Raw genomic sequence first — 10,435 nt, 5'->3', positions numbered from 1 at the left:
AAAAAATATATGTTTATTCAGAGAAAGTACGTTTTTGTGTCTGATTTCGTAACTTAATTAATAGTTAGCACTAATTAATTAGCATATTTGAGGCCACCCCCAGGAACCATTATGATTAACACTTAGTTCGCGAAAATCCGATCATTAGAACGAAAGTTATTCAGGGTGATATCTTTTTTTTTTTGCGGACTGTACCATAATGATACCAGATTTGTAGGAAAATAAAAAAATTTAAAATTTCATAAGAAGATTGGAATTATATATTTGAATTCCTGTAAATGTTGTTAATGGTAGTACTTTCTTTGTACTTTATTTTTTGGCTGTGATACCTGTCACATTTTTTAGGGACGAGGATTGAATAGAAATGCAGAATTGGAATGCCATTTATCTGAAGAAGAAAATTCTAATATTTTAATGACTTTCTTGCTAATTCATATTTTTTTCTTTTAAGTTCCAATATTTCCAAGTTTCAACAGATAGACGGAAACAGTATTTAAAATAATTTTGTTGGTTTGTGAAAAAAAATGAAATTTTAGTTTTAAATAAAAGTAATTTGAACTTCAGCTGACTAATTCAAGCACCTTAGACAACTATCTTCTAAAAATATGAGTTCCCACAAATAATTTTTTCTAACTGAAGAGTTCGAATAAGTGTTAATTCGAGATGTTATTTCAATCTATTAAATGGATAAGTGTTATTTCAATCTATTAAAATTACAGAAGAATTATGCACTTGAAACTTTCGTTTAAAGCTTAACAAAAGAAGCAATTACTGCTGAAGGTTTAACATTAAAAACTTCAGGTTGATAAATGAAGAACTCTACTACTGAAAAAATGTAATGATAAACATTATTCTTCAAATATAGTATATTCCTTGGTATTCCAAGGTATATTCTTTATACAGTGACGTTAAATATTAATAAACTAGGTGGTAGACAGACGATATAACACCTCACGTTTGGAAATTATTACCATCGTAAGTATTAAAAAAAAAAGCTTTAGGTTGAGTTACATAAGCCTGAAGTGCAAAATGTCGCATCTTAGATTGATAAATTAATACTTCTAAAAAATATATACTTGAGGTTACGAAATAATAACCTAAGGTAGAACATGGAACACATGATGTTAATAAAAAATAACCTTTCCAAGTGTCAAAAAATACACTCGAGGTTGATTTATAATAACCAGAAGAGAAAAATGGCACACCTTAGGTAGATAAATACCTCGACAACTATATAAATCTATACCTGAGGTTCAAAAATAACAACCTAAAGTAGAACATCGAACACCTCAAAAATCAAGCTATTCAACGGTCGATAAATACACTTGAGGTTGATGTATAATAATCTAAAGTGTAAAACGGCTAACCCTAGGTTGATAAATAAATACCTCTACAAGCATAAAAATCTATACTTAAGGTTAAAAAATAATTACCTGAGGTAGAACATAATGCACCTCACGTTAGTAAAAATTACCTTTGCAACTGTCAAAAAAATAACCTGAAGTGTAAAACGCTGCATCATAGGTTAAGGTTGATAAATAAATACCTCTACAAGCATAAAATTAGATACTTGAGGTTGAAAAATAATTACCCGGGGTCGAACGTAATACACCTCACGTTAGTAAAAAAATTACACTTGAGGTAGATTTATAATAGCCTGAAGTGTTAAAAAAAATATACTTCAGATTAATAAGTTATAACCTAAGGTTAAAAATGAAACACCTTTAAGTATTAAAGATCTACTTCGTTACAGATGTAAAATTAAACACCTCAGGTTGATGCATATATACCTCTGGAGATATATTTGAGTTTAATTTTGAGGTATTCATTTGCACTTTTTTCAACCTAACGACGTATTTAAATAACAACCTCCTTTATACCTTTGAAAAATACCTCATTTATATCTCGATTTTTTGCGCAAGGGTCCGTCCTGTTGTAAGATAGTCGAGCAGCTGACCTCGGTATCTTAGAAGATACCGAGGAAGAAGGTCCTGAATGACATGACTGTTCTCTCCTTCTCTTCGCTCTACTATGCCCTTCTTATAGTGGGAGCAACGTTGGCCCACCTGCCATAGTGCCACCCCTGAGACAGCGGCCAACAAATCTACCTTTCTCGGCATTGGGAGAAAAAATACTTTACTTGTTTCGATAGCAATGTAAAAAGCGTACATAAGTACTTTTACGCTATGACACAGAATCTAAATTTAACTACCTTTCTTTAAATATTAGCAATTCGTTAATTTTTGACATATTAGAGACATGCAATCGTTGGAAAAATAAATTATCTACTTTTTTAATACTTAATTTTTTTTCCTTTCGTGCATAGAAAATATTTTAAAGGCTACCATCTTATGCACAAAGGTAACATTTACAAAATTTTAAGAGAAAAAAATTTATCTACATAATAATTTTTTTTCTTCATCAACACAAATAGGAATATATACGTTAAAAAAATTAAATATTCTTGCTTTCTCGAACTTTGCTAGTCATCATCGCATTAGAAAAAAGAAAATGAATCTAAAAACCGTGAAAATTATGGCAATAACTAAAAAAAGATTGATGATAAAACCATGTTTTACAATACTTGTTCACGTAAAATTAAAAGGCCAAGAGCCACTGTATGGTTCTTGTAATTGGAAATAATCAAAATAACTAGTCTTATTCTTTCAGTTTGCACGTAACAAATTTTCCTAATTGAAATTTCAGTGATTTTTCCCCTTTTTACATTTTACACGCCACAGCCTGGTTATTACCAAAACTTGACCATTTTAGCTCAGATACTGATATAGAAATTTTGCTTTAATTTATATTTTAGATTTATGATACTTTTTAAATATTCTCTAACAACATACATCTTATAAATAAATAACAATTTTTTATTTCATTTTTTTATTTTAGAGATATGAAATGATGACAGTTTAAGATCACAAAATAACAGATGAATGAATGAGTTACATCTATAGAAATAAGGTGTTTAGATAATATTTATTTCATATGAATATCTGAATAATTACAAATGATATAATGTTATTGTAAAAATGAAAGCAAAATTATTCAATATGTTAGCAAAAAGAGTTTTTATTGCTTTTTTTTAATTTTCTAATTCTTCCAACATAAATTTAAATGAATTATAAATGAATAATTAATGAAATTTCAACACTTAAATGACCTCAAATTCAAATGCCATTAATGTGAGAGAAAATAAAATCACACATATAGAGAATTGCAGATCATTAAAAACTAATTATACGTGAATAGAAAACTGCAATCACAAAATTGAAAAGAAAATAATAATATTTATCAACAACACTTTAAAATAATAAAATTAAAAGTTATATGTATGAAAATTTGAAAATTGTAATTTTTAAATTATTAGTTATTTTTTTAAAAAAAATATTTAAAAAAATTGGATAGAATTTATTATGTAAATTTAATAACTCATTTCATTAATTTAAAAGACAATAACAAAACGGATAATAAAACAATACACATATTGTTGAAAATTAATCATATAACAGATGATAAAAAATAGATCACATTTAGATTTCTTACCAAAATAAAGTAACATTTAAAGCAAAACATTTTTCCAACACTTAATAACTATTGAAACAAAAAAGCATACTCATGAAAATGAAAAACTTTTAAGTTTGATAACCCGAATCTTGTTTTAATTTTTTTTTTGAAACAATTAAGCAAATTAATTCATTAATGCTAGGTCTCTTTTTTTAAATGCATCATAAACTGGCAGAAAATACTTTTAAACATGAATACTTAGGTACTTTTTTTTTTAAAGTCTACTATTATTTTCTTTCTTTTTTTGCATACGTCCAGAAGAAAAGTGCTTTTGTTTAATGATTGATTCAGTGAAATTTTTTTACATAAGTGATTTTGACATTAATGGGCTAATGCTGATTTTCGTAAGCTCTGTAGTTGCATTAGATGAAATGATGGTTTTTGTGAATATGCTATTTTCATAACTTCTGTGAATTTTCAACAGTTACTCGACTGTTAGGCAAGTTTAGCCCTCTGTTTATGTTGAAAATGGTACGAAATGTCAATAAGGAGAAAAACCAGTTTTGAGAAAATGAAAAGCGCTTGTGGTTTAATTTTTTAATATTTAAAAACTTAATCCAATGATGCATTATCTGGGCTCATAAAAATTTGCCAAAAATATAAGAATAAGGCATTGATTTTGATAAATTTTCATAGGAGGAAAAATACCACCAATATAAAGATTTTTAAAAAGTTTAACAACTTTTAAAAAAGTTTAATAACTTTGTCTGTTCTAAAGCCCAGGTAATTTTTCAAGGCAAGATTTCAGTTTAAAATAATAGCTCTTCTTCAAGTGCAAGAAATTTAAACTGTTTTTTTTTTTTTTTTTAATTTTATTTTCATGGTGAAAGAGCTTCGAAAAACCAGGCAAATGTGAATTATTTTTCCAAATAAGAGTCAGACCATTTCTGCCTATATTTATAAGCACAACTTAAAAAAAACAGGTGAATAAGAAATTTAAAACATACAAGACTGTTTTAAAAGTTATTTACTGTCCCTTTTGTTTTTTAGGACACTGAATACCACAACTAATCCTACAAAAAACAGACGACTGATTAATTCTTCCAAATCAACACTCTGATTACCTTTCAGCATCTTCTTCAATACCAATTTTTCAAAATAAGTCAATTTGGAGTTACAAGCTTTAAAAAGAAAATTTGATTTGACACAGAAAGGTTCATTTTGAGAGTTTTTTACAATTTCTTTCACCTGAAAAGAAACATATTCCTTAAGAACTTCATTAAGGCGAGATTCCTCCAAATTTTCATTAAATGTGAATTTTGTACATAGGGACGATGAATCACGAAAGCATAAGTCAGAAAAGTAGTCCTCTGCAATGCTGTGAAAGTACTTAACAGATAGATAACGAGGTAAAGATGAAAGAATGTCTAAAACCTTGTTTGCTTCCCTTCTATATTCCTCTAAAGGACGTTTAGGACTATTTTTCATGAGTTCACAAAAATAGCTCAATACCAAAGAACCTCGATCGGCAGTGCAAACTTCCCTAATGCCAGGTTCTTTTGGAACTGATGAATTATTCCCAGATGTTCCTGGTTGTTGGGCAGAAGTACTAGAACTGGCAGTTAGAGATGTTTGAACTATGGAATTAGTTTGAACAACATTGTTACTTGTTTCATTATATATAGCATTTGCACTATCTGAATTCTGTATACTAGTTTCAGCAGACTGATAAAAAGTCTTACAGATGCTTTTAAAAACAGAGTCTGCATCCATACCATTGCAAGTAACTTTTACAATCGGTTGGGAAGGAGGGAGACTATTCGTATGACCAGGTGTATCTGGGACTGTGGAGAAATTGGAAGAAACAGGAAGAATAAAAACAGTGGTTGAAGGGGGAGCAGCTACAGGTGGGTATAAAGAAAATGAATTGACATCATAAATGATATTATTATTATTCATATTGGATGGAACATAGGTATTGCTTAAGGTATTTGGTAACGTAGGAGTGAATATGTAAGAAGTTGGATTTATCACATTTCCATTTTCAAGACCAGAATCCATAGTAATAACATGAGATACAGGATTAACATTAGAAGGCTCTTTTATTTGTAGTTCTTCAGCCCCTTTTTGTATTTCCTCATCTAACCATGAAGATATTTCTTTATCACTAATATGACCAGCTTCAGTAACATTTGTTAGAATGGAATTATTGAGTGATGTGTTATAAATTGTTTCATTAGTGATCTTGGTTTTTTCATGTTTCTCACTTTTAGATTTTTTTTCTGCATTTCCTACAGGTTCTGAACTTCTCTTTTTGGTACTTTGTTTAACCTTAATTGCTTTGGCATTCTTTTCTACTTGCTTTGAATTTGAGACTGGTAGTTTTTTCAGCGTGCTTTCTTTTAGTTTACAATCTTTAACATTACTCTTTTTTAAGGGAGACTTCAAAGTATTTGGAACAAGTGATATTTCAATTGATTCTGGAACTAAAGACTGGAGAGACACATTAGTCACAGACCTTGCTCTGGGAGGCTCACTTCTTAATTTATTCATATAATTTTTAAATGAAAGGCTTGATTTCGGAAAATTAGCTTTACTGGTTGGACTGTCAGTGGGAACAAGACTTGAATTGGCAGTGAACCTTTTTGCAATCTCTAAAAGAGATGGTTTTACTTTAGATGTACTAGCACTGTTGAATGATGCAGGGTTTAAAAGAGGTTTCTGAGGAGATATACATGCATTAGAAGAATTTAAAATAGACTGTTGAGTTAATTTTCTTAATGCTGCACTATTAGATTTTGTAATACAAGAAGATAAATGACTATCATCAGTTTTAAAAGACTGCAGACTTGTCTTTTTATCAAGTCCATTAGCAATATTGTCAGCTGACATTCTTTTACCCAAGTTTTTCCTTGTGCGCGCGTATTTACCATTCAAGGCTTCACTAGTAGTTCTGTTTGAGTCACTGAGAGTATTGTAATTCTTAGCAGAAACAGAACTTTCTAAAAATTCCATTTCATCCCAGTCTTTTCCATAGAAGTTATTAGAATCACCATCTCCTACATCCTCTTGCTTAAAAAAACCATTTTCAGAAAGAACAGTTCTATCTGTCTTAACAGATTTGTCAGGTAAACCTTGTGGCATGTTGCAAACGGGTGGACTACAAGATGCTTTTTCAAAGAAAAGTTCTTTTCGATTAATACATCTGATACTAACTTCTTTCGTTAATTGCAGTTCTTTTTCAGGAACTCTTTCTAAGCTAATTAGAGGCTTAGAAATTCTTTTTGATAATTTAACAAGATTAGAATCATTAACCTTTTCAGTTTTTGAATTACTAGCTTTAGTAAACATTTTGAAACAAAAAAAAGAATTAAAAAATTTGCTGTGAGTGGCATTCAGCAGTTAGCCATAGTACTATCGCTCTTATAATGGCATTCATTTTGATAAAAATATCTATCATACAAAATCACTTATTAATTCAGTTGATAAGTACCTAAAAATATAAAAAGAGTCATTTAGAAAAAATGTCACTAAAAACAAAATTATACTTTTTCTTAAAGATAGAAATTGGTAAATAAAAATACGATGGAATTAATGCTTAGTTTAATTGGTAATCACAACTACAGACCCAAGCACAAAATCTCCACTAAAAATTTACTGAACTTACAAAAACAATAAATTATTGTTGATATTTCTTCTTTTCAAAGTGATTAAATATGAGTATAGATTTGATATACTACAATACATTTATATCCAAATTTTGCCAAATGGATTATAGATAAATTGCAAAAATACCAAAGATATATTCCAACAAGTGAAAAGCAAGACAAAATTGTTAAAATCACACCACAAAGTATACCATTGATCATTAATTCAAGTTATAGTAATCAAGTTATAATAGTAATTCAAGTTAGGGCGCCACCTAATAAACACAGAGAGAGCCTATTATTGTTACTTTTTTAAGTAAGATGGATAACATTTAACCTAGAAAAGTGTGATTTTCAACTTTATAGTTACATTTCAGAACTTAGAACAATTTTTTCTTCTTTTTCCTTACTGCTTCTTTTATTAACTTTTCTTTTTATGACGCAGCATTTCTAATAAACACAGGGCTCATACACACCGGGAAAACGAGTTTTGAAAAAAAAAAAGTCGGGGAAAAACGTAATTTTGCCCCCAAACCGGGAATTTGATACCCAATCAAATTGCTCTCCTCCATTTTTAACTTCAATTTGTGTTTGCACAATAGGGGAATAAAAAAAAAAGATTTTTTTCCTGGACCATTTAAGTATATCCAAGATTCTAAAATTCTTTTGCATTTCTGGAGTGATTTCAATTGGATGTCCGACTTAAGTAACTTTAAACTTCTACCTTGAGAGCATTGACATGTTAGGTTTTCTTTTAAATCCATTTTTGTTTATCAATTTTATGTTATCATCTACTATGTTTATTTATTTGATATATATTAAAGGAACTATATTTTTTAATTGAATGAATTTTGATTTCTCAGAGGTGCAGTATCATTAACAAGTTTTGCCTGATGTGGCATCATATCTGCTTTTCGAAAAAACTAATCTGGTTTTATGTTTTTTCTGTTTGGTAAAAAAAAAGAAAAGCAGATGATTCATAAGCATAGGATTATTTATTGCTAAAAGCAGATGTTATCTGAAAGAAGATTGCAGGATTCTCTTTTTAACAGATGATACAGTTCTGATTCTATGTTGTTTTGAGTTTTTTCTTCTTCTTAATTCTTCTTCTTCTTGCAATAAATTTTTCACTTAACTTGTTCTTCCTTGATGATTAGTTTAAATTGTATTTTTTTTATTTTTGTTTTACCTTATTAGGAAACAAAATATATTGCATTTTTTATCATTAATTTTGTTTTGCATTCATTAATTTAGTGATTTTAAATCTTTAGCTTATCACAATTTGGCTTACCTTCAATAATTTGTGGTATTGTATGAATAAAGTGATTTTTCAAAATATTTTTTTTTAAAACCAATTTTGTATTTTATCATTGCACTTTACATTTTTCTATATATTTATCCATCTTATTAATTTCTTTAAATAAGTCATCTTAACAAATTGCATTTTAGTTTTTTAAACATTCCTCAGTTGATTTGAATATGATTTAATTTCAATTAAACACAGATTATTTGTCAGGGGTCTGTCTCGGTTTTCCTGAGGGGTACATATTTTGTGAAAATTTATACATAATTTGTGAAAATTAAAAAATCAACACAAAAATATTGATTTATCGTCTCTTACGGGACAAAAAAATAAAATTTTAAGAAAAAGTATTTTGTGAAACTAAGTGTTTTTACTGAAGTTGAATTTGTGAAGGTATTGCTAAACGGTAGTAAATTTGGCCTACCGGTAGTCAATTTGACTTTATTCTTACTTTAAAACAAAACATAGTAATTGAAAAACTGAAATGTTTAACTTTAAAATTTAATTTTATAAAATTAATTAATTAATTTTAATTAAAATTGATTAAAATTAATTAATTGTTAAAATTGATCAACAGATTAAGATTCATCTTTATTTTCCTTTAATTTATAATGTTTTTTATTGGCGTTTATCTGATCACACTGTATTTTTTAAAATTATATTCTTTTAAATGTTACATGGATAATTTTTTTCTGCGAAATATTATTTTCAGCCTTAAAGTTTTGTTTTGAAAACAAAGGGATCTTCTATTTCCTTTTGTTCAACGTAACCTCTTAAGTTTTTTTTAATAGTGGTTACTTAGTTTTATATTTATCTTAAATACATCTAATTATCTTAATATCTAATAATCCTAAATATTTTTATTATAGTTTTTTTCTTCCTTTACCTCACATCTAGGACTGGGCTATAAATCGATGCATTGCGAAATATCGATTTAACGCATATATCGGCAGGCCAATATAATGACTTTTGTTTTAGGCGATGCCAGGGTTGGGTTTTTGACGTCAAAAAGTGGTTTTTGACATGACAAGGGTATAATACTGGTTTAAACCGTCAAAAATTTCAAGAACTGAAGTTTGCCAAGAAAATATATAAACTTCAAAACTACCAACAGTTGCCATGCATTATATTGAAATTTAATTATACTATAGGTAATCAGCAGGTTTTAAAATATTTTTTAATTAAAATTAAGGTAAAATAACAGATTTAAAATCTCAGAAATTTATATTCAAATGCATGTGCAGAAAAATTTTGCACAAAAATTGTTTAANTTTGAACTGTATGAATTGAAGGCTATGCTTGAGTGTTTTAAGGTTGCATGTTGTTTTAATTAATGTATAAAGGGAAGTGTTTATTCCCATGTTAGCATTTGGAAATGTGTGGAATTATGTTTTTTGAAGATTTAGAGTTGCAATAAAAATGAGTTTTAAATGTTAAGAGTTTCCTGTAATTCATTCGATACTTGCCTACTGTATAACCTGGGTAACCGTTACTAAAGTTAAATTTAGAGATCACAGCTAGAGGGGTAAAGGTACATAGGCGATGCATCAGAAATTTGATTTAAGCTGCGGAGAGTGACTCTCATCTTAGGCGATGTATCAGAAATCTGATTTAAGCCGTCATATAAGACAACGCTCGTGGTTTAACGATTTAACATGTGAGAATCCTTGCCCACGCTAACGCTACCAGCGCGCTGACGACTATTTTGATTTAACGAAAAGTGAATTGAAACAGAACTCTTGGTTTCGCGTGAGGATCAGCGTTGAAATACAACAATATGCATAGTTTCTTTATGAGCCATTTTTGTCTTTGGAAGTTTACTTTTCTTGAAGATTATTTTCAGCTGCACTTACGTTATTTTGTGATCGCTGTGCACTTTATTTCGTCGGGATTTGACGTTTCTTGTAAATTATTTTCTGTGAGACTTTTGCTACTTAGCGATCGTTTCACTGCGCATTATTTTGTCATTTTC

Source organism: Parasteatoda tepidariorum, chromosome 8 (genome assembly GCF_043381705.1).
Source record: "Parasteatoda tepidariorum isolate YZ-2023 chromosome 8, CAS_Ptep_4.0, whole genome shotgun sequence".
NCBI lineage: Eukaryota > Metazoa > Arthropoda > Arachnida > Araneae > Theridiidae > Parasteatoda > Parasteatoda tepidariorum.
The sequence above is the reverse complement of the archived record's forward strand: the minus strand, read 5'-3'. Positions refer to the sequence as shown.